Source organism: Neoarius graeffei, chromosome 1 (assembly GCF_027579695.1).
Source record: "Neoarius graeffei isolate fNeoGra1 chromosome 1, fNeoGra1.pri, whole genome shotgun sequence".
In the NCBI taxonomy this organism is placed as follows: domain Eukaryota; kingdom Metazoa; phylum Chordata; class Actinopteri; order Siluriformes; family Ariidae; genus Neoarius; species Neoarius graeffei.
The window spans coordinates 45,148,078-45,175,393 of record NC_083569.1 but is presented as its reverse complement, the minus strand read 5'-3'; the positions used below and the strand labels follow the sequence as shown (position 1 = coordinate 45,175,393).

General features: G+C 42.0%; 2 long non-coding RNA genes across 8 annotated transcripts in view; one reads left to right on the top strand and one right to left on the bottom strand.

Moving 5' to 3' along the window:
• LOC132893415 (uncharacterized) lies at positions 1-27,122 on the top strand. Its single transcript, XR_009655558.1, has 3 exons — positions 1-316; positions 23,701-23,794; positions 25,733-27,122. It is a non-coding gene; the product is annotated as an uncharacterized LOC132893415 (long non-coding RNA).
• LOC132893400 (uncharacterized) overlaps positions 15,134-27,316 on the bottom strand; it is a 271,286-nt gene continuing 259,103 nt past the window's right edge. For all 7 annotated transcript variants that reach the window (XR_009655551.1, XR_009655549.1, XR_009655556.1 and 4 more), the window contains 2 exons: positions 25,730-25,872; positions 15,134-18,317 (listed from right to left, as the gene is read on the bottom strand). This is a non-coding gene — a long non-coding RNA (uncharacterized LOC132893400). The remainder of the gene's footprint in view (positions 18,318-25,729; positions 25,873-27,316) is intronic.

The window sequence follows — 27,316 nt, the reverse complement described above, 5'->3', positions numbered from 1 at the left end:
CCTTGTTTCTTTGAGTATTGTGTAAAGGGGAAACAAAAACCAGTCAGGTCAACTTCCTAGTCCAAGTCATGAGAAAGCAGGATTAGTTGGTGTGTTCGAGTTGGGAAATCGCACACAGCACTTCCTTCTGGCAGTATCTTCAAAGAGCAATGACGAGCTGGGCTTGAAAATGCCGCTGGGACAATAAAACTCTCAAGTACCGTAACATTCCAGGCAGTAAAACCTAATCAAGTGCATAAAACTGCATTCCAAGAACAATGATGCACAGGCAAGGACAGCGTGTTCATCTAAAACACCTACTGCCACAAATCTGAAGGTATGGAATATTTGTGATAGTACGTTACCTACATCTTGACTCAATGCAGGTCCTTTCGTGTTAAATAAACGACGTGTTTTACCACCTACGTAGCTGGAGAGCTGACTTCCGCCTCAACTTTCATGAAGGAACAGTGTCCATTTGTGTTGGGGTTTCTTCTTGTAAAAGCCACCTGACATACTTTCAGTAACGCTTTGCAAACCCTTTGCCACCTTTTGGTGGTGTGAATATTGACAAAACTGCTAGAAGTTAAAATAAAACTGCAATATGACTTTATACAAAATTACTGACCCCCCCCCCCCGCCCGCCCCACACAAAAAAAAGGTGTTTGTACTGAAGGTAACTTTCAATCATGATGACAAAGCACACCTCATATGTATTAGTGTTCTCTTAATGCTGCATTTCTTTACGTTTGAACAAAACCTAAATGTTAGTTAAACTGCGAATTGCTTTAGGTTCAACTCGGACATTCTCCCAAGATGACTCATTTTCAGTCCCCATAGCACTTTTACCACTCATAGTTTGTTTACTGCTCATTAAAGTCTTTTGGGTTTCAGCTTTTTTTTTTCCCTCCTCACGCACGCAATCGTAGGATTCCGGGCAGTCCACGTATTCCTAACCCGCTGCAGTTGGGATGAAATTTGATCTGTGGCCCCAAATTCTCCAATGACATTTTGTGTGCGTGTGTGTGTGTGGGAACTTCCGTAACGTGTCTCTTAAGAAGAGCACACGGGTGAAGATAAGAGCAGGGCTGAAGTGCTTTATTACCCTTTACTGATTGAGAGAGAAGGGGAGAGGAAGAAAGATAAACAAGGAGAGAGAAAAGGGAGAACATGGAGGAGTGTAAGGGGGATTGGGGGGGAGGGGAGGATCTGTGCTACCAATGAATTGTTGGAGTTCTTATAAATCTCTTGACCTGTGTATGTGTGTGAAATAAGAAAGAGAGACGGATTCCTGGAACTGAAAACTGGCAGAGTGACGAGGGTACCCCATGCCATACTATATGGGTAACGGCTTACTTTGAAAGCTGTAGTTCATAAACACTGTGTGTGTGTGTGTGTGTGTGTGTGTGTGTGTGTGTGTGTGTGTGTGTACACTGTGGTGGTGGGGTCACAGCTCCATTATGTTCAACCACATGACAAAGTGGTGTACCCTGTCACCACAGGACAGTTTTCCAGCCTCATATATACACACATATATATAAAATAGCAAGTCCTTTCATGTAAATTAAAGCACGTACATTTGGTAAATGTAAAACACATTGTGATCTATGCTTGTGCGAGCGTCACAGACTCCGTGTCTATTCTAAAGTCCCAATACTATCTTTCCCTTAAAAATGAAACACTACCTCAAACCAACAAAGTCCTTATACAAGCAGTTACGCCTTTTCCAGCAACTGGTGGCTTTAATATAAAACCGGCGAGAGCACAGGGAACTCATTCAGAAAAAAAAAAAGGACTTCAAACCAACAAGACGTCTTTAACGTTCACTCGGTTCTGCATCGGCCATAAAATCCGCCTTTAATGATTAACCGAGTGCCATATTTCTAAACAAAGCACACCTGCTCTCGTTTCCTGTGTCGGGTGTAAAGGTGGGTTAATAAACACAATATAGTCATTTCATCCCAGAGTTGCAAACCACAAGAGCACAACTTTGCTGCCCTGTAAATAATTAGGAGAGTGACACGAGAAGGGATCGGCATATGGCAGTGCAGTGAGTGTACCAGCTTGCGTAGCTCGGGGTCACGTGTATAAGGAAAATACGTCACCGTGCACTACAACTCACCACAGGCCATGTTAAGAGAGCAAGTAAATGCTTCAGAAGGGGATAATTTTCCACTAACGGCACATCGTGGGATGCTTTATTCCCCTTATACCACATCAACTTGCCGATGATTCCAATTTTTAATTGATTAATAAATGACAGTGGTGTAGTGGTTAGCGCTGTCGCCTCACAGCAAAAAAGGTTCCCGTGGCCGGCGAGGGCCTTTCTGTGTGGAGTTTGCATGTTCTCCCCGTGTCCGCGTGGGTTGCCTCCAGGTGCTCCAGTTTCCCCCACAGTCCAAAGACATGCAGGTTAGGTTAACTGGTGACTCTAAATTGACCGTAGGTGTGAATGTGAGTGTGAATGGTTGTCTGTCTCTATGGCCCTGTCCACACGGCAACGGATTCAGGTGAATCTGATAAAACTGTTTATCGTTTCGGCCTGGCGTCCACACAGCACCGGCGTTTTGGGTGCCCCAAAACGAAATCTTTTGAGAACGGGTTCCAGAGTGGAAAGATCTGGCAACGGCGCCGTTGCGAAGTCGTCTGGATGAGTAGAACGGATTTGTTTACGATGACGTCACAACCACATGTGCTTCACTCCGGGTAGAAGTGTAACGAACTCGATGCGAGTTGTCAACAAATCCTATAACTTGGTTCATGAAACGCGCTTACAAAATATTTTCACTGTGAATATTTATTGTGTCATGGTGCAAAGTGAGAGACAGAGAGTGAGAGTCAATCCCGCCAGCAAAAATAGGGAAAAAAAGGAGCGATCTCACCTCTTCAGATGTTGGTTTAAGTCCTACAATACATTCCTCAAAAAGGGCGTAGAAGAACAAATTAATCCATCAACGTGTAGCATTCAATTTATTCCGGACCATTAAAGATGCTGCCTTCCGCGTAGAATCATACGTCATCCTCGCCGCCGTATTGGATGGGTCAAAGCGGAGAATAAAGATGCCTCATTCATGTGCTGCGTTTAACTGTACCAACAGGTTTGCCGTCCAAACGAGATCACATGGGATTACCTTTCACAGGTGAGACTGGAAAAATACTTTTCATTGTATTTGGTCATTATAACGTAATTTTACGAACAGATTTTTCTGACTTTGTGGCTAATATGAAGTCTCGCGCATAATAGTTTATGCGCATGCATCCTTACTTCTTCTATTGTTGTGGTGTCTCCGATGGGACCGTCTTACAGCGCACCTAGAGGTGTGGCATGTGTACTGCATCGTTTTCAGCAAACGTTGCGTTGCCATATGTACCTGATATTTTACTGATCCTTTGCCCATGTGGACGCGATATTTTTTTTTAAAATCTCGTTGCCGTTGTCGTGTGGATGTAGCCTATGTGTCAGCCCTGTGATGACCTGGCGACTTGTCCAGGGTGTACCCTGCCCCTCACCTGGGATAGGCTCCAGCTTGCCCATGACCCTGCACAGGACAAGATCAACTGTGAGCTACTGCTCACTTACATACACCCCCGCTCGTGCTTATATCAGAATGCAAGCACTTATCACTAATGTTGACTTCAACAAATAATGAACCCTGAAACAAGTACACTACCGTTCAAAAGTTTGGGGTCACTTTGAAATGTCCTTATTTTTGAAAGAAAAGCACTGTTCTTTTCAATGAAGATCACTTTAAACTAATCAGAAATGCACTCTATACATCGCTAATGTGCTAAATGACTATTCTAGCTGCAAATGTGTGGTTTTTGGTGCAATATCTCCATAGGTATATAGAGGCCCATTTCCAGCAACTCTCACTCCAGTGTTCTAATGGTACAATGTGTTTGCTCATTGCCTCAGAAGGCTAATGGATGATTAGAAAACCCTTGTACAATCATGTTAGCACAGCTGAAAACAGTTGAGCTCTTTAGAGAAGCTATAAAACTGACCTTCCTTTGAGCAGATTGAGTTTCTGGAGCATCACATTTGTGGGGTCGATTAAATGCTCAAAATGGCCAGAAAAATGGCTTGACTATATTTTCTATTCATTTTACAACTTATGGTGGTAAATAAAAGTGCGACTTTTCATGGAAAACACAAAATTGTCTGGGTGACCCCAAACTTTTGAACGGTAGTGTAAGTAAAGAGCAGTGTCTCTCCCCAGGGATTTCAAATAGCATCCTGGTAAACTGTCATTTTGAAACAGCATTTTGCTTCTTGAAATAGCGTCAAAACCCACGCTATATGTTTCGTAAATACATTCAGTCAGTAAACAGGAAGTCGATGTGTGACAGACCTGAAAATGGTATATACGGTATAGAACCCCAACCTGAAGCTCGGTACCAAATATCAAGCAGTTGTGATTTGTAGTTGTTGAGAAAAGTGTTACGAAAATTTTGGAAATCCATGCTATATGCTTAGTAAATACATTCAGTCGGTAAACAGGAAGTCGATGTGCGACAGACCTGAAAATGATATACACGGTATAGAACCCCAAGATGAAGATTGGTACCAAGTGGCTATGATTTGTGGTTGCTGTGAAAAAGGGTGTTTCGGATGGACAGACAGAGGTAAACCAGTATACCCCCCTCCTTTGGAGCAGGGGTTTAATAAGCGGTTATGGACAATGGATGGATGGAAATGACGTACAGTCCTTGCCAAAAATTTGGGGACACCACTTCATTCAATTTTTTTTAAAACTTAATTAAAAGACACTTAATGCCTTCTTGATATAATATGGATTACTGCAGTTCCATGTCATTATCATCGTTTTGATGTCTTCGGTATTCGTCTACAATGTAGACGATAGTCTAAATCCAGAAACACTTATGAGTAGGTGCGTCCAAACAATTGACTGGTACTAGATCATGGTTTCCTGGTACCGCAAGCTGGCCTAGTGGTTAGCGTGGCCGCCTCTCGGTCGGGTCATACCAAAGACCATCATAAAAATGGTACCTACTGCCGTCTGGCAAGGCACGCTGCAATACAGAAGCGAGTGGGGAGTCAAACTCTCGCGGTTACCAGAGGACTAGCCCCCCCACTGTAACCCTAGCTATGTAATAGGCGAAAGGCCGAGGGCTACGGAAACGGAGATCGGTGCCACCCTATGCGCCATATGGCGGTGGGAAGGACTTTAGAAGATGATGATCATGATTTCCATGTATTTATAGTTACATTTAATATTGTTGAAAAAGTTAGTTCCTGTTTTTACTGACAAATTACAGCAGCTTTAAACAGTTGTTCCCTCACCTGTTTCTCTTTAATATACGGAATTAAATTAGTGTCAAAAGCAATGAGACAAAAATAACCATCGCTTGTTACAGAGCAACTAGAAGGCGCAAAGTCCTCTACCCTGAAGACTTTTGTGTGGTGGAAGGCTTATCGAATTACAAAGCACCGACACCAGAGACTCCTTCCATAAATGATTAAACATTTGTTTATCTATTTATTATTAGTCTTAGATTATGTAGCGCGGCCACTTTACAAATCCCAGTGAATGAGTTGTTGCTTCAGAAACCATAACGCATTAGTAAGAGTGTGGTGTTATTTGAATTACAGCCTGAGCGGCTGTTATGGAAAATGAAACCAACATATTCTGACCAATCAGGTTAATATTAATTAACAAATAACTGTAAATGAAATCAGTCGTAGGAGAGGCTTTTTCTGCTTGGAGTCAAGTAAAGAGAAGCATTTTTGTGACGGAAACAACACGGTTAAATGTGTTACTCAGCACGAGTCAAATCTATTTTGAGAAAGGAAGTGCACAACTTCCTTATTTAGGAGCTCAATGCCAGTTTAATGCTGCATGATCATACCAGATCACACAGTCATCTAAAAAATTTTTCCAGTTCTTCACCACTTTGTCATGCATCCCGTCTCTTATCACTGACGAGTATAAATCACTGAGCCATAAAGGGGATGCTCAGCTCCAGAGTCTCCTTGAATGCAGTGTTGATGTGGTAGGACACTGATTCTCTCGCTCTGTAATGACAAGGTCAAACAATGGCATGAACACTGTGAGCGGTATCGAGAGGACAGATTCATACCTAGTGTCCCTGAAAATCTATCCTGCTTCCTGGAAACCTTGGAAACAATTGTGCACAGTTGTCCACCTCACTTAAAAACACAACAACGTTTGTTTAACCGCTGAACCGAGGAAAGCTGCTTTGGTTACGACGGCTTTGTTTTGCGGGAAATCACCGGCTTGACCAGCATCAGGGGAATATCCAATCAAATCAAAACAAAGCGCGAGTGTGGCGGTTATGTAACGGAGAGATTATGGGGCATTATCTACCCCTGACTATTCAGCATTCATGGAAGACTGAATCCAAGCAGCTGGCCACAAACTGCCAAACCGCTCGACATTTTATTCTCTCTTTTCTCCTCATATCTCCATATCCCAACATCTTCCATGTCTTTAGGATTCACTCGGACGAAATTTTGTCTTCAAGTGGCGCTTGAAAGTTTGTGAACCCTTTAGAATTTTCTATATTTCTGCATAAAATGACCTAAAACATCATCAGATTTTCACACAAGTCCTAAAAGTAGATAAAGAGAACCCAGTTAAACAAATGAGACAAAAATATTATACTTGCTCATTTATTTATTGAGGAAAATGATCCAATATTACATATCTGTGAGTGGCAAAAGTATGTGAACCTCTAGGATTAGCAGTTAATTTGAAGGTGAAATTAGAGTCAGGTGTTTGTCATCCCATTGATTGAAATCAGGTGTGAGTGGGCACCGTTTTATTTCAAGAACAGGGATCTATCAAAGTCTGATCTTCACAACACGTTTGTGGAAGTGCATCATGGCACAAACAAAGGAGATTTCTGAGGACCTCAGAAAGAGCGTTGTTGATGCTCATCAGGCTGGAAAAGGTTACAAAACCATCTCTAAAGAGTGTGGACTCCACCAATCCACAGTCAGACAGATTGTGTACAAATGGAGGAAATTCAAGACCATTGTTACCCTCCCCAGGAGTGGTTGACCAACAAGGATCACTCCAAGAGCAAGGCGTGGAATAGTTGGCGAGGTCACAAAGGACCCCAGGGTAACTTCTAAGCAACTGAAGGCCTCTCTCACATTGGCTAATGTTAATGTTCATGAGTCCACCATCAGCAGAACACTGAACAACAATGGTGTGCATGGCAGGGTTGCAAGGAGAAAGCCACTGCTCTCCAAAAAGAACATTGCTGCTCATCTGCAGTTTGCTAAAGATCACATGGACAAGCCAGAAGGCTATTGGAAAAATGTTTTGTGGACGGATGAGACAAACATAGAACTTTTTGGTTTAAATGAGAAGTGTTATGTTTGGAGAAAGGAAACACTGCATTCCAGCATAAGAACCTTATCCCATCTGTGAAACATGGTGGTGGTAGTATCATGGTTTGGGCCTGTTTTGCTGCATCTGGGCCAGGACAGCTTGCCATCACTGATGGAACAATGAATTCTGAATTATACCAGTGAATTCTAAAGGAAAATGTCAGGACATCTGTCCATGAACTGAATCTCAAGAGAAGGTGGGTCATGCAGCAAGACAACGACCCTAAGCGCACAAGTTGTTCTATCAAAGAATGGTTAAAGAAGAATAAAGTGAATGTTCTGGAATGGCCAAGTCAAAGTCTTGATGTTGTGGAAGGACCTGAAGCAAGCAGTTCATGTGAGGAAACCCACCAACATCCCAGAGTTGAAGCTGTTCTGTAAGGAGGAATGGGCTAAATTTCCTCCAAGCCGGTGTGCAGGACTGATCAACAGTTACCGCAAACGTTTAGTTGCAGTTATTGCTGCACAAGGGGGTCACACCAGATACTGAAAGCAAAGGTTCACATACTTTTGCCACTCACAGATATGTAATATTGGGTCATTTTCCTCAATAAATAAATCACCAAGTATAATATTTTTGTCTCATTTGTTTAACTGGGTTCTCTTTATCTACTTTTAGGACTTGTGTGAAAATCTGATGTTGTTTTAGGTTATTTATGCAGAAATACAGAAAATTCTAAAGAGTTCACAAACTTTCAAGCACCACCGTAAAAGCAAATATATGCATCTGTCCATAAATCCAATCAAGTTTTTGCCATTTATTAAACTTTACAGACGCAAATTTTTCCCCATCAGTTCGTTCCACCATATCTATTAACAAAATAATCGAATGTTCGTGGAGTAAAAGGTTTTCAAAAAGTATGAAATACTAGTACCCCAACAATCCCAGAGCAGCTTCAGCCTTGACTGTAATTTTATTCTTTTGTACACCATCTGCTATTAAACTTAAGTTTTACCTTCGTCTTTCATCAATGGTTGAATGGAAATGGACTATGAAACTGTGAGAACTTTCCACCACATATCCCATACTCATCGGTCGTGTGGCTTTTTAAATATTTTGTAATAATAAAATATTTAAATATTATATTAATAATAAAATATTTTCTAATGCCCAAGTTAGAAAATGAATTTTGTATTCACTTTCTGTTCAGAGACAAAGAAGCTGCTCAGAGCACGAATGCAGAGTTGTGATGATTATGTGGAAGGGACAACTTTGTGAATTTTAGTAATGCACCAAATTCCATTTCTCAAACTTTCCATACAGCATCAGTATAGACAGACACAGACACATGGTGGCCAGGAAATAACTGTGCAACCAAGTGTATAATTACTTTTGGCCACCTAAAGACGTGTGGTTCACATGTTCCTATATAGTTTAACCACTTGTATATTTAAGTTCCTGATGGACCAATAAGTTGGCTGGCAATCACTTAACTGTCACTTCCTGTGTTCATTTCATCACCTTATTTGCACTATTCCTTACAAAGAAGCACAGTTTATTTTATATATATATATATATATATATATATATATATATATATATATATATGAATGACACGACATTACATTAATGGTATTTAGTGTACACTACTGTTTTACTGGGAAATATGAAATACACCACTTGTATTTTTTTTTTTTAAATATGAACTACATTACATCCGGGACATCAAGAACTACAACTATAACATATTTTCCAGTATCTTCACTCGTGAGGAAATCAATGAATTGTTTTGATAAATTTGGGAACTTTTTGTTTGTGAATGTGTCGATATAATAAAAAGAAAAAAATCACACGCTGGCTTGAAGATGACATTTATCTTCTCATGCTGAAAAACTCGCATTTTTCATTCAAAATACATCACGGCTCTGAGTGACATTTAAATAATCATGCTAGCTGAATGGAATATATCTGATATACCACGAAAAAAAGCCAGCTAATATTATTACTACACATACACACTCTTCATATCAGCATTCTCGAAAGCCAACGCAAGCTTACCTGCGACCTGGTGCTGTTAGCACAGAAGTCCAGCTGCCTTCTCGCAGGCCAATGCTGCTTGACAATGTGCAATATTATAACAATATCGCACGCTCATTCTCCATTCGGGAGAGCGGCGTAATACATAAGCGATATGATAATATTGCATGCCATCAATAAACCCGCTAGAAGGGAATAGAACACGGTTTTATTCCATGGAAAAAGTGGCCCGTATGTATAACAACTTGCAATATTTCACTCCAGTGACGTCACTCCCGGTGTTTTCCCGCTGATGATGTCAAAATGACAAAATTAAAATTCTTTTGGTGGATGTGTCCATATAATATAAAGAACATTCCATGGTGGCACGAAGAGATGAAGTTTATCTTCGTGTTGAAAATATTTTCACTCATTCACCACTCAAAGATAAAACTTCATGTCTTTGTTCCACCATGTAATATCCTCTAGATAGATAGACAGATAGTGGCACTGCCTAAAAGTGGAGCTCCTGATGAGTTTATGAGCAAAATATTTGCAAAGGTACAAAAGCAACCTGAATAATAATAATAGCGTATGAACCACTGAATTGTGTAGTGTCGTTCACGTCAATAAACTGCTGCATTGTCTTGTGACAGTGATACCAGTAATGAGATGCGCATCGCGGTCACGATACATATTTATTCCTTTCTTTGACACCACATGCCATGTGCCAGAAACACCACCATGACACTTATTATGGTGTGACACTGCTGGGTGCCTGGTGGACAGCAGTGAACCAGCGCTTTCACTTTACAGCATTACTATAGTTACGATCCAATATTACTGGACACAAGAACCCATCAATAATGATCCGTGGTAGTTTTAGGTTATCTAAAACTAATAGCTGCTCATAATTGCTATTGAACTATACAATAATTGTGTACACGAGTGTGCAGAGTGAGAAATCATTCAGGTTAAAAAGTATATAATGCAAAGATACATTGCCTGCTATGGGGGGGGGACTACTACTGGAGAACATGCTCCTCGACTGAATGCAGTGTATGAGCTCTGAGGGTCCGAGCTGCAATCTTGATATTTCAAACCTGATGTTTGAAACAGTTGTCTGGTGAGAACTGTTAAGTGTTCAACAAGCAAGTGGATCAATAAAACTGTTTAACTAGTCTTATATGAAACTCATCTCATCTCATTATCTGTAGCCGCTTTATCCTGTTCTACAGGGTCGCAGGCAAGCTGGAGCCTATCCCAGCTGACTACGGGCGAAAGGCGGGGTACACCCTGGACAAGTCTCCAGATCATCACAGGGCTGACACATAGACAACCGTTCACACTCACATTCACACCTACGGTCAATTTAGAGTCATCAGTTAACCTAACCTGCATGTCTTTGGACTGTGGGGGAAACCGGAGCACCCGGAGGAAACCCACGCGGACACGGGGAGAACATGCAAACTCCACACAGAAAGGCCCTCGCCGGCCATGGGGCTCGAACCCAGAGCCTTCTTGCTGTGAGGTGACAGTGCTAACCACTACACCACCGTGCCGTGCTGCCTTTTCCGTAAAATGTGTTCGTAAATCTTTTTTTTTTTGAAAAAGCAAATTAAAAATAAAAGTGCTGGATTAAAAACCCATCTATCTTATGTAAATAAAGATACAAATTTCATTGTCTGGTGGTCAAGTGTTTATGAGATACATTTCCTTGCACTTACGATCAGATATCCTGTAGCGGTACACGTATATTGTTCATACAGACATCGTAACAGCTGCAAAAGCCATCAAAAATCAGATCGATGCATTACCATTTTCTCTCAAGTATGGTTCGTGCACGAGGAGCTCTGCTACAAAAGGGGAAGAAAAAAATTCTACATTTTGGTGAAGTAGCTTCATCTCACAAATAGTGGTGGTGGTGTTAACCTTTCATTGAAAAATTTATTCAGAAATAAAACATCCCTCAAGAAATTATTATTTTTAATAAAAACGTGTCACTATTATTGGCACCCCTGCATTTAAAACTTTGTACAACCTTCCTTTGCCAGTAAAACAGCACGGAGTCTCCTATAACATTTTATAAGACTGGAGATACAGAGAGCATCTGAACCCATCCCTCTTTACACACTCTCCAGATCATCCAGGATCCCAGTCCCTCTCTTGTGCACTCTCCTCTTCAGCTCACCCCACAGGCTTTCAATGGGGTTCAGGTCAGGGGACTGATGCCCCTTTTCCACCAAAGCAGTTCCAGGGCTGGTTCGGGGCCAGTGCTTAGTTTGGAACCGGGTTTTCCGTTTCCACTGACAAAGAACTGGCTCTGGGGCCAGAAAAAACCGGTTCCAGGAACTCTTTGCTGGGCTAGAGGAAAGAACCGCTTACGTCAGCGGGGGGTGGGGAGTTGTTAAGACCAACAACAATCACAAGACCGCGAAAGGTCGCCATTTTTAAGCGCCGAGAAGCAGCAGCTGTACAAACGCGAAGTCATCCATTATTGTTGTTGCTGCTGCTGCTTCTTCTTCTCCGTGTTGTTGTTGCTTCGATATTCGCGCCAAGGTTTATGCAAACGCAGCAATGTAACTGACATATACAACGATGTAATGACGTGGCTCCCCTTAGCACCCCGAGCTATGGAAAAGCAAACTGGTTCTCAGCTGGCTCGCAAGTTGAACAAGTTGTGAACCAGCACCAGCACTGGAACTGATTTGGTGGAAAAGGGGTAGGAGATGGCCATGGTGGAAGCTTGATTCTGTGCTCAGTGAACCATGTGTGTGTTGATTTGGACAAATGCTTCAGATCACTGTCTTGCTGGAAGATCCAATGACGACCCAGTTTTAGTTTCCTGGCAGAAGCAGGCAGATTTAGATTTAAAATGTCCTGGTATTTCATGGAGTCCATGATGCCATGTACCCTAAACAAGGTTTCCAGGGCCTTTGGAGGAAAAACAGCCCCAAAACATCAAACAACTTCCTCCATATTTTAGAGTTGGGATCGGGTTCTTTTCATTATTGCCATCCTTCTTTTTACACCAAACCCATCTTCAGTGTTTATTGCCAAAAAGCTACATTTTTGTTTCATCAGACCACAGAACACAGTTCCAGTCAAAGTTGCAGTAACATTTCGCAAACTCCAGATGCTTACATTTGTGGTTAACTGACAGAAAAGGCTTTTTTTTTTTCTGGCTGACCTTCGAAGTAATGTGTTGGCATGGAGGTGGCGTCTGATGGTGGTTTTGGAGACTTGGAAACCCCAAGATTTAATTTTTCTTGTAATTCACCAACAGTGATCCTCCTCACTGCAGATGGGGGCAAAATAAACTTGGATCCTCTTCCAGGCAAGTTTGTAACACTTCCAGTTGGTGTCCAAATTTTATTATTATTATTATTGCCCCAACAGTAGAAATGAACATTTTCAGCTGAGTAACTTATCACCATTTCCTGACTTATGAAGGTCAACACACTACTCCCTCATTAGGTTTGTGTGTTCTCTTCTCTTTCCCATGTTAATGGATAACTAAGGGAATTTGGCCTCTGTGTCACCTCATATTTGTTCCCCAGTTAATCAGGAAGTCATGGATTACAACTTGAAAGTTCCTACGCACTCCAATCAACTCAGAAATGTACAATTTAAATGGGAAACATGCTTCAGTTACAGTACATTGTGTTTACGAGAATTTCCAGGGGTGCCATGAATAGTGGCACATGTTTTTGCTGAAAATAATTATTTCTTGATGAAGGATTTGTTTTTCTCTGAATAAATTTATTTCAATTAAAGGTTGGGTTTTTCTAACCTTTTCAGTGTGAGATGAAGCTACTTCCCCAAAAGGTGGTTCCCCCTGAACCATTTTTACTAATCTTTACAAGTGTGCATAGTATTCAGTGTTTTATATATATATGGGTCTGTCTCAGAAACTGGGTACTGTGTGGGTACCCCACTAAATATACTCAGTCAATAAACTATACGGTTTTGAATGGTGATGTTGGTTTTAATTTGAAATAAAATGATGAAAGAAATAATACAGATAAAACTAAATCTTTGATGTGAATACTCTATTCAGAATTTGCCAAAAATTCCGCAAATTTGTGGAAAAATGGCGGCTTGATCTGGGACATGATAAATGGTTGACTCCATCGCATTCCCTTAAAAAGGTTGTAGTCCACTGAAAAGTCTACAGTTATCACTAATTGTATTTTAAGTTGTAACTTTATACACCTAAGGATTGGTGCGCTCACAGAATAATCATAACCGTAATAAAACATCATGCAAAATATTTGATCACCGTCATAACTCCATTTTCCGCAGACCCAAAACCAATACGATCGCGTGTTTTGATCTAAACGGAAAGCCTCAGGGTCAAGGTCACTACCTCACCAAAAGTAGTAACTTAAAATCACTACGCCATAGAAACATTTAGTTATAAATCTGCGATTTTGTTTTTTAAAACGGAAGCTGAAAGTTAGGTATAGAATATGTTTCTTACAGAATATGTTACGATGGTAGCTGGTCTTGTATGAATTTCTGAGCTATAAAATGAGTTGTGGTCTATTTGTTACCGTAGCGTGTTATTTGTGTGCGGGGAAGGACACACATTAACAATTTGCATGTGTAGAATGGAATTTTCCACTCCAACAGTTAGAAGTTGATTGTGCTTCCATTTGCGGTCTTTCTGTTACGCGGGTGATCTGTTCGGATGTTATCACTGAAAAGGTGAGTTTTGACGGTTTTATTTTGTTTTAGTCTTGCAGTATAAGGCAATAGAATGTTTCTTTTTCATCTTACTTTCATATTTCGTAGTGTTTGCGTATTTTTGGCCAATATTTTGCAACCATGGACAATTTAGATCGAACTTTTGATAGAATCTACGGCCAGTCATTTTGCCCCGCCCCCGCCTCGCGCTCCGTCCGGTGCGGTGTGATGTCGCGTTGCTCGTGCGCCGCAGCAGAGACCCGCGCGACCTTCAGCCGGTACAGTCGCTCTTCTTTTACCAGCGCCGTTATTCTCATCTTTCCGGTGTGTTCTTGATTTTTCCATTGTGTCCTATTTCGCCATATCAAATCCCCAAAATGTATCATATTATTCATATTTAAGTGAATAATCAATTCAGTCATCATAACTTGGCATTTTAACCCAAGCAATCAAAAAGAGGAAATTTATTCAATATTTTCACTCATCTGTGAAGGAGGGGCTTTAATTCTTCATGATGGAGTTATTTTATATGGAAATCAATTTTACAAAAGCATTTGAACTGTCATCAAAAAGATTTCCCACAGTGGAGGCCAGATAAAGCAAGATACTATCTTTATTCTTATTAAACATGACAAAAGAAACATGGAGTGTTAAGTAAATGCAAAAAAAAAAAAAAGTAAAATCTGAAATTTATTTTTTGACCATAATGTCCCAAATGAGAGACCAGTTTCTGAGACGGACCCAGATATAAATTAAACACAATGATTCAAATATACAGTTGCAGTCCACAGTGGATAAATCCCAAACCACAGCCTATTCACTCATTTAGATGACAGGTCTCACACGTTACCTTTAACCAGCAACAGAACACATCATTTGGACACTCATTACCTTGTGGAATTTCATGAATGCACAAGATATTATACGCTACATTTGGACATAACTACAAAATGGCAGAACTTCAAAATATAAAGTGGGTGGTTGGTTCTGGATATAGAGGTGTTGTTTAATTACAAATCTAAAGCAGCAAAGACAAAAAACATATCTGCATATATGAAACAATTAGAGTTTTGCCATAGTGAGACCAGATTTAGCTGTTTTAAAATAAACGGCTGAGCAGATCTTCATCGTGTTCAAGATTCAATAGAGCTTTATTGTCAATATGTTCATATACAAATACACAGTGCACTGAAATACCGTTTCCCTCAGGCTGCCCATGGTGCATTTATAGTTAAAAAAAAAAAAGATTATAAAATAAGGTATATAAATAATGTTTTCCATTTCCAGTTGAGAGTACACCGTGCGCATTCTGACTACTGCTTCTCACCGGAGCTTTTCCATCCATCCATCCATCCATTATCTGTAGCCGCTTTATCCTGTTCTACAGGGTTGCAGGCAAGCTGGAGTCTATCCCAGCTGACTATGTACGAGAGGAGGGATACACCCTGGACAAGTCACCAGGTCATCACAGGGCTGGAGCTTTTGATTATTTTATTTTATTTTCCCTTTTGGTTTTGTGTGTGTTTGTGTAGTTTGATGTTTGGTTTTTGTTTGAGTGTTTTGTCCACCAGTTGTGATGTAACTCCAGACCCAGTTTTGGGCATCAGTTCCCTCCAGGCCTCGGTCCGCCGTGAGTGATGCCTGTGCGCCTCGCTATGGAATGCAGTGAGCGCATTGCTCTTTCAACATCGTGGTTTTCCAGTGCTCTGTGCGGTGGTGCTTTTGTGCTTGGTACGATGTTCCAAGTGATGTTGCTTGGTAGTGTCACAGCGGCTGTACAGGTGGACATACCAGCGCTCTGCGTGGCGGTGCTTCTGTGCTCGCTTTGTGGATCCATGGCGCGGTGTTTGGAGCGATGTTGCCCGGCAGCAGCTGTGCAGGCAGTGTGGGACTTATTTTCATGAGCCTTTTGGTGGGACTGTGGTAGCTACACCATTGGAATTACATCCTGACCTTCTTTTGGTGGACTACTGATGAGACCCACTACGGTTGTGTCATCTGCAAGCATGATGTAATTTGAGCTGTGCTGGGAAGCACAGTTGCGCATCAGCAGAGTAAACAGTAGCAGGCTGAGAACACAGCCATGGTGGGGGGGCTGTGCTCAGTCTGAGGACCCCAGAGGTGTTGTGTCCTCTAGAGACCGACTGAGGCCTGCCAGTCAGGAAGTCTAGGATCCAATTACAAAGCGAGGTCTTTGTGCTCAGCAGGTCCAAGTTCTGTACCAGCTACTGTGGGATGACCGTGTTGAATGCTGAACTCAAGTCAGTAAACAGCATTCTGACGCAACTGTCCTTTTTGTCCAAGTGCAAGAGGGTCAAATGGAGGGCAGCTGAAATGGCGTCATCGGAGATACGGTTTCAGCAATAAGCAAACTGTAGGGGTTCTGATTCATGTGGCAGTCACGTTTTCTTGAGCCTCAATACCAGCCTCTTGAAGCACTTCATGATGATGGCATGACTGCTACAGGCTGGTAGTTGTTGAGACAGGACATGGTAGATTTCTTTGGCACTGGGATGATTTTTGTGGTTTTGAGGTATGAAGGTACCACAGCTGTGCTCAGGTATGTGTTATCTGTGAAGCTGTCTGCAAGCTCATCAGCACATTCCCTGAGCACCCGGCCAGGTATGTTTGTCAGGGCCTGCTTCTTTTCATGGGCTGACTCTGCAAAGAATCTTCCTGGCATCAGCAGCAGAAAGACAGAGTACCTGGTCATTGGGGAAGGGGGTCGCTGCCTTTGCTGGTTCCCTGTTTTGTGTCTCCAAACGTGCAAAGTAGTCATTCAGTACATCTGGCAGAGAGGGCTCACTGCTGCAGGCCTGACATGTTGGCTTGTAGTCTATGATGGTTTGAATGCCCTGCCATATCTGCCAAGTGCCCTTTGAGTCCATGAAATAACCATTAATCTTCTCTGCATATGCATGCTTTGCCTCTTTGATGGCCCGTGACAGTTTGGCCCTAGCTGTAGTGCAAGCCTCTCTTGTCTTTGTACTTGAAAGCAGAATCCCTGATTTTCACCAGGTTGCGTAGCGCTGCAGAGAACCAGGAATTATGGCTTGCATGGGAAATAAGTTTTGGAGATAGTGACATCCTCAATGCACTTGCTGATGTAGCCAGTCAGTGAGGCCATATACTCCTGTCCAGGTCCACTGAATGTTCATAGGTAACCGCTTCCCTGAATATGTTCTAGTCTTTACAGTCAAAACAGTCTTGTAGGGCAGATATAGAACCTTGTGGCCAGGTTCTCACCTCTCCCATGGCCTGTCTGACTCGTTTGTTAATGGGTCTGTACGCGGGGGTGCAAAGTACGGAGATGTGGTCCGATTGTCCAAGGTGGGGGAGGGGTGCAGCCTTGTATGCGTGCTGGATGTTTGTATATACAAGCTCTCGTATGTTATCCCCTCATGTAGCAAAGTCAATGTTTCGATAAAATAGGGCGAGAACTGACTTGAGCGATGCATTGTTGAAGTCCTCAGCGAGGACCTGAGCAGTCTGAAGCTCACTGATTCTCCCATAGAATTCGCTCAGGGCACCGCTAGCTTTAGCATTAATGCTAGGCAGGATGTACACAGCAATAACAACTGTAGTGAGGTTTCTGGGAATATAAAAAGGTCTGGATTTAACTGCTAAAACCTTTACAAGTGCTGAACAACGCACAGAGACCACCGCTGCATTCGTACACCAGATGCTATTGATGTAAATGCACAAGCCGCCACACATCTTACCCAACAAGGAAGCGTTTCTGTTGGCGGGCGTGGAAGCCTGTCTAGCTGAATCACGGAGTCAGCGATGCCTTCGTACAGCCATGTCTTGGTGAAGATGAGAGCACAGTAGTATTTTATCTCTTTCCGGGAGGTCAGAAGCAGTCTTAAACAGTTCAGTTTATCATCTATGGATGTTGGAGAGGAGAAGAGAAGGGAGTGCCGGCTGGCTCTGGTTAGCCTTGAGCCTTGCATGGGGTCCAGATATCTTGCTGCGCTTCAGTTTTTTTGCACACCGCTTTTGCTGAACTTCCGGGTGGGCGCGGAACCTAGGTGATGCCACGGGATGGCCACACAGAGTCCTTAAAATGCCTGTGCAGCGTAATTTCTCCAGCGTGTCTCCATCTGGTTGTGTTTTCCTATATCCAAAAGCTGTTGACAGTTGTCGAAGTGTTAACCAGTTGTTCCTACTGACATTCTAAACTTAAAGATGCAGTCTCTGCAAGAAAAGTACAAAAATCGCACCATGGTTGAGAACAGGTATGGCCGCTGCGACCTAGCGCATCACCATCTTGGATCATCTGCCATCTTGGATCGTTGTGTTTTGTGTATTCTGAAGACAAAAAAAAAAAGAAAAAAGATGGCATCAGCTTTATCAGTTGGCTCATCCACAGTCCAGGATGACCAGACAAGCCAAACCTTGGCTGACTAACAGTAGGGGTTAACAGTAAAAGATCAGAGAGTAAATGCGGGATGATTCTGTCTGTATAATTGCATGAATTTATTTATGCTTACATGTGTATTACGATTAAAACTAAATATTTCTACAAATGGACGTCTGTACCATGCACCGCATTGGACCCTCCAGTGTACCAGTATTTTTGGCACCTTTCATAAAAATGACCAAAAACAAATATCTAAATTGATTAACACAACAATGGGGGGACCTGATAGAGGTTACATATTTAACTTTTTTTTAAGGAATACTGTTATATTAATATTTTAAAACAATTTAAACATATCTATACATTTTAAGGATAATTAACCCCTTCAATGCCCTTGGACGAGTCCCGTACGTCATGAAATCTTTTACCGCTGTGCCTTATGACGGAAGAATGTTTTAGGCATTGACTGTAACTCATATGTACCACTGTGAAGTAAAAGTAATGTGCCATGTAAGGTGCATAAAAGGAGGTGTTTATGATGAGTAGCGTACGTCATAAGACACAGCGGTAAAAGATTCCATGACGTACATGACTCGTCCAAGGGCACTGAAGGGGTTAAGGATGGATTGTATTTATTCCAGGTAAACATGATAATTTTTAGTCTCTGTTGGTGCCTCAGCTCCAGGGTCTGGGATTTGATCCTGAGTTTAGATTTCTGTCAGTATTGAGGTTTTTCACCCACGTGACCAAGTCATGTGATGCATCGTTAGGTTGCCATTTTGGACGTCACAGCTCGAATCAGTTTGAATGCGAGGAAGGCGACAAACGAAAAACATAAAAGAAAAAGGAGCGAGATGCAGAAAACACCTTCACTATCCAGTGACATAGGGCATTTACAGGGTGAGCAGAGGGAGAGGTATTTGCAAAAATTGAGGTTAGCAGGCTTAGAGAACGACGTTTACCTGCTTCCACTAGGACTGTTCACTGACGTACAGAAGTACACAAAGCCCTCGTCTTTACCTGACTTCGGCCCACATGATCTGTATACCTATGTCGTTAAAAACCCAGCGCCATACACAGGTATTGATCTGAAAGGGTATAAGAGTTTGGATGCCTACAAATATTTTGTGTCAGGCTGGGTAACATGCCTACATCAGCGGGTCGTCCCTGGAGCCGGTGGTCGCCATCTTATTACAGCTAAGGTTTGTTCACATTTTCATTTACTTTCGGTCCTCAGGATAAACAAAATGTTATTAAATGTCATTGAAATAACTTCTTAGTCTGTTGAGACATGGCCCGTTATAAATTTGCTGTTACCAGGCAATGACCAAGAACTGTATCATTAGGGTCGGTGTCTGTGTTGTAGCAGTGCACTAGCAGCTAGCTGTTAGCACTAGCTAATGTCAACAACATAGTAGCTAGTATGTTACTGTAGCAATGTTTACATTCAGTCATTTGGATGACTGTTAAAACCTTTCAGTCTCAAGTTTTTCCTTTACTGGATTTATTAGTTTACTGTAATTATGATCCGGCAGCTATTTACACCGGACCCAGTGTAAATAGCTGCCGGAGCACGCTCCGGCTTGCTCCCCCTCAAATTAAGCAGCGCGCTCCGGCTTGCTCCCAGAGCACTCCGGGAGCAAGCCGGAGCGCGCTGCTTAATTTGAGGGGGAGCAAGCCGGAGCGCGCTCCGGAACCTCGGCCGGAGCACTCCGGGAGCAAGCCGGAGCGCGCTGCTTAATTTGAGGGGGAGCAAGCCGGAGAGCGCTCTGGCAGCTATTTACACTGGATCCGGTGTAAATAGCTGCCGGATCATAATTACAGTAAACTAGTAAATACAGTAAAGGAAAAACTTGAGACTGAAAGGTTTTAACAGTCATCCAAATGACTGAACGTAAACATTGCTACAGTAACATACTAGCTACTATGTTGTTGACATTAGCTAGCTTGACCTTCAAAATGACGGACACCGGGGCGTCACGTGACCCTGTGACGTCAGGTGAAATACCTCAATAGCGCTCTTCTTGTGTCTTTGTGGTTTTCCACCTGATACTGCAGTTTTCTCCCATCCGGGTAGGTGGACTGACTACATTAGCTGCAGGTGTGTGTGTGTACGCGCGTGCATGCACACACATGTGAGCTGCCCTGTAATTGACTTCATCTCATTCAGGCTGCATGTCTTGTGTTCCTGAGATGCACCAAGACCAGGATAATGAGGTTACTGACTTTTCACGAAGGATGCTAATAATTCTGGTATTGTAGTTAATGAGTCTCCATATCATATATATGGTTAAATATTGTTCTGGGCCCACCCGAAAAAAAAAAAAAACCATGTGGAAGCATTTACAATTTTCGGTAAATGGCTTCAAGAAGGTGGAATTAAACCTTTGCAAAGTGATCAACTTATTACAGTGCAACTTTCAAAATGATGGATGGAATTTCACACACACACACACCACTGATGTCATGCTAATTTGCATCCGCTCTAATTTACCCAATCAAATTCATGTTATAGCCCATATATAGGCTGTGTTATATGCCTATATGGAGATGTTTATTGAACATTTATGGAAGCATCTCCAATATCAGTAACTTTTTCCCCATGGGAAACTCTTTCAGCACTCAGAGGAGTTTTCTGTCTCTGGTTTTCATTTTTGTCTTATTAACTTCAAGAGAAAGAAGAAAAGCTGGTGACAGAACAATTGTTTGGAACAATTGTTTACAGTGGTGCTTGAAAGTTTGTGAACCCTTTAGAATGTTCTATATTTCTGCATAAATGTGACCTAAAACATCAGATTTTCACACAAGTCCTCAAAGTAGACAAAAGAGAACCCAGTTAAACAAATGAGACAAAAATATTATACTTGGTCATTTATTTATTGAGGAAAATGATCCAATATTACATATCTGTGAGTGACAAAAGTATGTGAACCTCTAGGATTAGCAGTTAATTTGAAGGTGAAATTAGAGTCAGGTGTTTTCAATCAATGGCATGACAATCAGGTGTGAGTGGGCACCGTTTTATTTAAAGAACAGGGATCTATCAAAGTCTGATCTTCACAACACATGTTTGTGGAAGTGTATCATGGCACGAACAAAGGAGATTTCTGAGGAGCTCAGAAAAAGCGTTGTTGATGCTCATCAGGCTGGAAAAGGTTACAAAACCATCTCTAAAGAGTTTGGACTCCACCAATCCACAGTCAGACAGATTGTGTACAAATGGAGGAAATTCAAGATTACTCCAAGAGCAAGATCACTCCAAGAGCAAGGCGTGTAATAGTCGGCAAGGTCACAAAGGACCCCAGGGTAACTTCTAAGCAACTGAAGGCCTCTCTCACATGGGCTAATGTTAATGTTCATGAGTCCACCATCAGGAGAACACTGAACAACAATAGTGTGCATGGCAGGGTTGCAAGGAGAAAGCCACTGCTCTTCAAAAAGAACATTGCTGCTCTTCTGCAGTTTGCTAAAGATTACGTGGACAAGCCAGAAGACTACTGGAAAAATGTTTTGTGGACGGATGAGACCAAAATAGAACTTTTTGGTTTAAATGAGAAGTGTTATATTTGGATAAAGGAAAACGCTGGATTCCAGCATAAGAACCTTATCCCATCTGTGAAACATGGTGGTGGTAGTATCATGGTTTGGGCCTGTTTTGCTGCATCTGGGCCAGGACGGCTTGCCATCATTGATGGAACAATGAATTCTGAATTATACCAGCGAATTCTTAAGGAAAATGTCAGGGCATTGGTCCATGAACTGAGGCTACATCCACACGACAACGGCAACGAGATATTATTTAAAAATATATCGTGTCCAAATGGGCAACGATCAGTAAAATATCAGGTCCATATGGCAACGCAACGCTTGCTGAAAACGATGCAGTACACATGCCACACCTCTAGGGGCGCTGTAAGACGGTCCCTTCGGAGACATCAGAACAATAGAAGAAGTAAGGATGCATGCGCATAAACTATTATGCGCGAGACTTCATATTAGCCACAAAGTCAGGAAAATCTGTTCGTAAAATTACATTATAATGACCAAATACAATGAAAAGTATTTTTCCAGTCTCACCTGTGAAAGGTAATCCCATGTGATCTCGTTTGGACGGCAAACCTGTTGGTACAGTTAAAGGCAGCTAATCTTTATTCTCCGCTTTGACCTATCCAATATGGCGGCGAGGATGACGTATGATTCTACGCGGAAGGCGGCATCTTTAATGGTCCGGAATAAATTGAATGCTACACGTTGATGGATTAATTTGCTCTTCTACGCCCTTTTTGAGGAATGTATTGTCGGACTTAAACCAACATCTGAAGAGGTGAGATCGCTCCTTTTTTTCCCTATTTTTGCTGGCGGGATTGACTCTGCCCTAAGGGCTATTCACTCTCTCTCTCACTTTGCACCATTACACAATAAATATTCACAGTGAAAATATTTTGTAAGCGCGTTTCATGAACCAAGTTATAGGATTTGTTGACAACTCGCATCGAGTTCGTTACACTTCTACCCGGTGTGAAGCACTGACAGTCATGTGGTTGTGACGTCATCGTAAACAAATCCGTTCTACTCATCCAGACAACTTCGCAACGGCAATGTTGCCAGATCTTTCCACTCTGGGACCCGTTCTCAAAAAGACTGCGTTTTGGGCACCCAAAACGCCGGTGCCGTGTGGACGCCAGGCCTAAACGATAAGCAATTGTATCGGAGTCACCTGAATCCGTTGCCGTGTGGACAGGGCCTGAATCTCAAGAGAAGGTGGGTCATGCAGCAAGACAACAACCCTAAGCACACAAGTCGTTCTACCAAAGAATGGTTAAAGAAGAATAAAGTTCATGTTTTGGAATGGCCAAGTCAAAGTCCTGACCTTAATCCAATTGAAATGTTGTGGAAGGACCTGAAGCGAGCAGTTCATGTGAGGAAACCCACCAACATCCCAGAGTTGAAGCTGTTCTGTACAGAGGAATGGGCTAAAATTCCTCCAAGCCGGTATGCAGGACCGATCAACAGTTACCGCAAACGTTTAGTTGCAGTTATTGCTGCACAAGGGGGTCACACCAGATACTGAAAGCAAAGGTTCACATACTTTTGCCACTCACAGATATGTAATATTGGATCATTTTCCTCAATAAATAAATGGCCAAGTATAATATTTTTGTCTCATTTGTTTAACTGGGTTCTCTTTATCTACTTTTAAGACTTGTATGAAAATCTGATGATGTTTTAGGTCATATTTATGCAGAAATACAGAAAATTCTAAAGGGTTCACAAAGTTTCAAGCACTATTGTAGAAAGCGATTAAATATGCTGTGTTTTTTTTTCCCCCAGAATCACCTTAAAAAAAAAAAAAAAAAACACACTCCACCACCATCTAGGTGACTGTTTACGATTGCAGCTGCCCAGCCAACTTCCTGCACAGCTGGTAATATTATTATACCTTCCTGTACTCTTCTTAAAATTGAAAATGGGGGGAAATGCTCATTTTCCTGTCTTTATTAGACTATCAGTTCTGGATGATTCTTATTTATGATGATATTTTAACATGGAAAGCAAGGAAGAAAAAAAAAAAAAAATCAGTATTGCACAAGCCTATTCCTTGCTTAACAGATGGTTTAGGACATTATATAGCAAAATGAAAAGCCTCCGAGTGTAAAGATATTTGCCTTTGGAGGAGAAATCCTTACTCAGAAAAGACCACCTGCATAAATAAAAAGCTCGAGTCCTAATTCCAGATCAGACATTTTTTCTATCCGACTTCGGTATCCTGAAGAGAGGAGGGTCTAGACAGCAGAGTGACACTAATCTGATGTGTGAGGAGATTTCCGAATAATTATGCACGTCTCCATATAGCAGTATGCAGTAGACATGTTTACGAAGAACGTCCTATCAGAGATTCCTGTGCGATTGTGTGTAACAGGAGGTGTGTAGGCATGCCCTCCAGCTGCAGCTCCAGATGCCTGAAACGGTTCTTTGATCCAGTCTCGAGTTGCTAGGCTGGGTCGAGGAAATTCTAAGACGACGATTGTGGGGTAACGTGCCACTGTGGAGAGACGGACATGCCTCCTGTTTACCGTGGTTCAAGAAAGACCCGGGTCCTGAAGTTATATGTACGAAATGTAGGAAAATGACATTTTCGCAGGTTTAAATTCGAAAAAAAAAAGAAGAAGAAAAGAAAAATCTGTGCTCATAATGACAGTGAGCGAGTATCAGGTTCTGTGGAGTCAGACAGGTCAGGCCAAGTAAACAATAAGGGAATGATGGGGAAGAGGAGTTCAAACCGGAGCCATTAAAAACACAGCCGACCTCATGGCTCATGTTCAAAGAGCTTTCAATAGAAAAGATTGCTCTCTGCAGCTGGGGCTATTAAATCAGGAGATCCGAAGAAAACTAAATACGAGTAAAGGATTTTTCCTGGTAGGAGAATGCACTAGCTTCTGTGGGCTGCCTGGTCTCATAATTGTTGAAATACAACATTGGTCACGTGGGTGGCGAAGGCTTGGAAATTTTGTTTGTTTATCTAACGTGGAAGGCACTGCTTATTGGAAGACTTCAAACTTTTCGCTCCCTCTTCGAGGCTCATTCGGTGTGAAATGAATTTTCACACTGCTCACAGGATTTATTACACTTTACGCAATATATCCAGGAAGATAAGTGTAGTATTCAACAAATAGTTTTGGGTTGGGTTTTTTTTTTTTTCTGTGAAAGCTACTAGAGTAGAGGTCATTTTCTCACCCGGTGCTCTGCAACTCGCTCTCCGTTTCGATGAGCAACGGATACTGGCGCAAACCCAACAGCCTTATACGGTTGTTCCTTCCTCCACAAGTGTTGTATTAATGCCAGGCACATTTCAAACACTGAACGGGTGCCAAAAGAAAGCAGGAAATCTGTCGTATATCTTGAGATAAGGAATGGTCGGGATCTTGGGTACACAAACTACAAAGCGCTGCTTTGACGGCTGTTTCCTGTGTATGTGCTCTAATAGCCTTATCTCCCATTGTCAACTTCATATCATCAGCAAAGCATGTCCATGCTGGGTGTGTGTGGGTGTGTGCATGTGTGTGCGCGCGCGTGTCTATATCACATCCCAGCAATTCAGGCTACCTGAGCTAGGACCTACATTGATGTGGATGTGCTTTGGACTCGCCAAGTCATATCCTAACAGAAAGGAATCATGAAGGCCAGGGAACTTAGTAGTAGTCATTGCAATTGTTATATTCTTTCTTTTGTTTTGAACTTGAGATCCACAAACACAACAATCACTGATTCACCTTCAAACAAGGTCCCTGTGTGCACAATGTACATTTTCTTTAACCGTTACATGACGAGAACTAATAATCTGTGCTCTCCTCCTACCCACCAGTGATCCTGACGCCTCCTGCTCTCTGGACCTGCCTGATCCGTCCTCATGCCCTACTTCTATCTGGAGTTCTCATCAGCTGAAAATCACTTGCTGCTGCTGAGGATGGCTTCACATGTAGTCATCTGGTCATGATGAGATTACTGTGGATTAGATGAGATTAGGCAGAACTTTATTGATCCCTTCGGGAGGGTTCCCTCAGGGAAATTAAAATTCCAGCAGCATCATTACAGGACAAACAGAGAATAGAAAATAGAGAAAACTTCTAGATAGATTAAATTAAATTATTTACTAGGGCTGTCGAAGTTAATGCGATAACACCACATTAACGCGATCTCAATTTATTGCGATTTAAAAAAATAGTGCCGTTAACGCAAATTCTAATTTGGCCCTGCGAGTCACCCGTAGTTCCTGTTGAGGCTTGCCGCGCGCTGCTTCAATAAGGCTAAAGGCCTCTGCATGCTCTTGCGACAAGGCTTTCGCAGATAGCTTTTCGCAGACAGTTGTAATTTATCGTTGAGCGGGGAGTAATAGGCGTGCGCGATGTTATTCACCACCACAACGCAAGGGGGTGCGAAGTCGCGAAATCGCTAGGAGTAGTTGGTGGGTGTGGTTAGTGGAGTGTTTATCCTCCGGTTACTTATAATGACTAGAACTGGAGTCGTATAGATGTACGTATTTCCTCACTTCCTCGATCAACCGCTCTTCGTGCTGCTCCATCTTCGCTCGTGTTTTTAAAAATGGCGGCCGCGAAAACAAAACAAACCGGGAAAGTAGGGAAGCGGAAGTGCGTGTACAGCGGATGTAGAGTGGACCAATCAGAGCCTTCTTGTCTGCGACGCTGTCTGCGAGGCTTCTGCGGTGGTCACAATTTTTGGGAGGTGCGCGCAGAGCGTCTGCGAAGGGGGGGGCTTCGCAGACGCCATCTGCGACGCCATCTGCGAGGACTGGGTTGTCAGCATAAACTGGCCTTAAGTGTGAGTGATGGAGAAAGGTCTGTTAAACGGGAAGTTTCATTTCAAAAGAAGAGTGTGATTGAGTTGGTTTTGGTATGCACTTTGCAGTTCTAAAATCCTTTTGTAAAGTGAGATGTCAGTATGCTGTAGCACTGTGATATGACACAATGTCTTTACTGAAGTCCAGCTGCAATTTATTTTTGTTTGCACAGCACTGTGAAGTCCTATAGGCTGTGACTGAATACAACTCCAGCACAACTGAAGTTTTATTTCATTTTTATTTTCTTTTGTCACACGTCTGAACTGAGACACAGTAGTATGTGACTACATGTTTTATATTTGAGACTACAGCTGCCTAATCCATCACAAAATCCAATGTTGTGTTTTGTATGTTCAGTACTGCCTAGTATGTGAGTGAATAAACTCCCTTACCATTTTCTCTTGTCCCAGCAGTTTTTAACAAGTACTTTTAGCATAAAATGTGTTCACCATTTTAATTGTAACATTTCACTTTAAAAGCCTTATTCATTTACATAGATTTAAAAAAATGCGATTAATCGCGATTAACTATATGAAATTCTGAGATTAATCGCGATTAAATTTTTTTAATCGTTTGACAGCCCTAGTATTT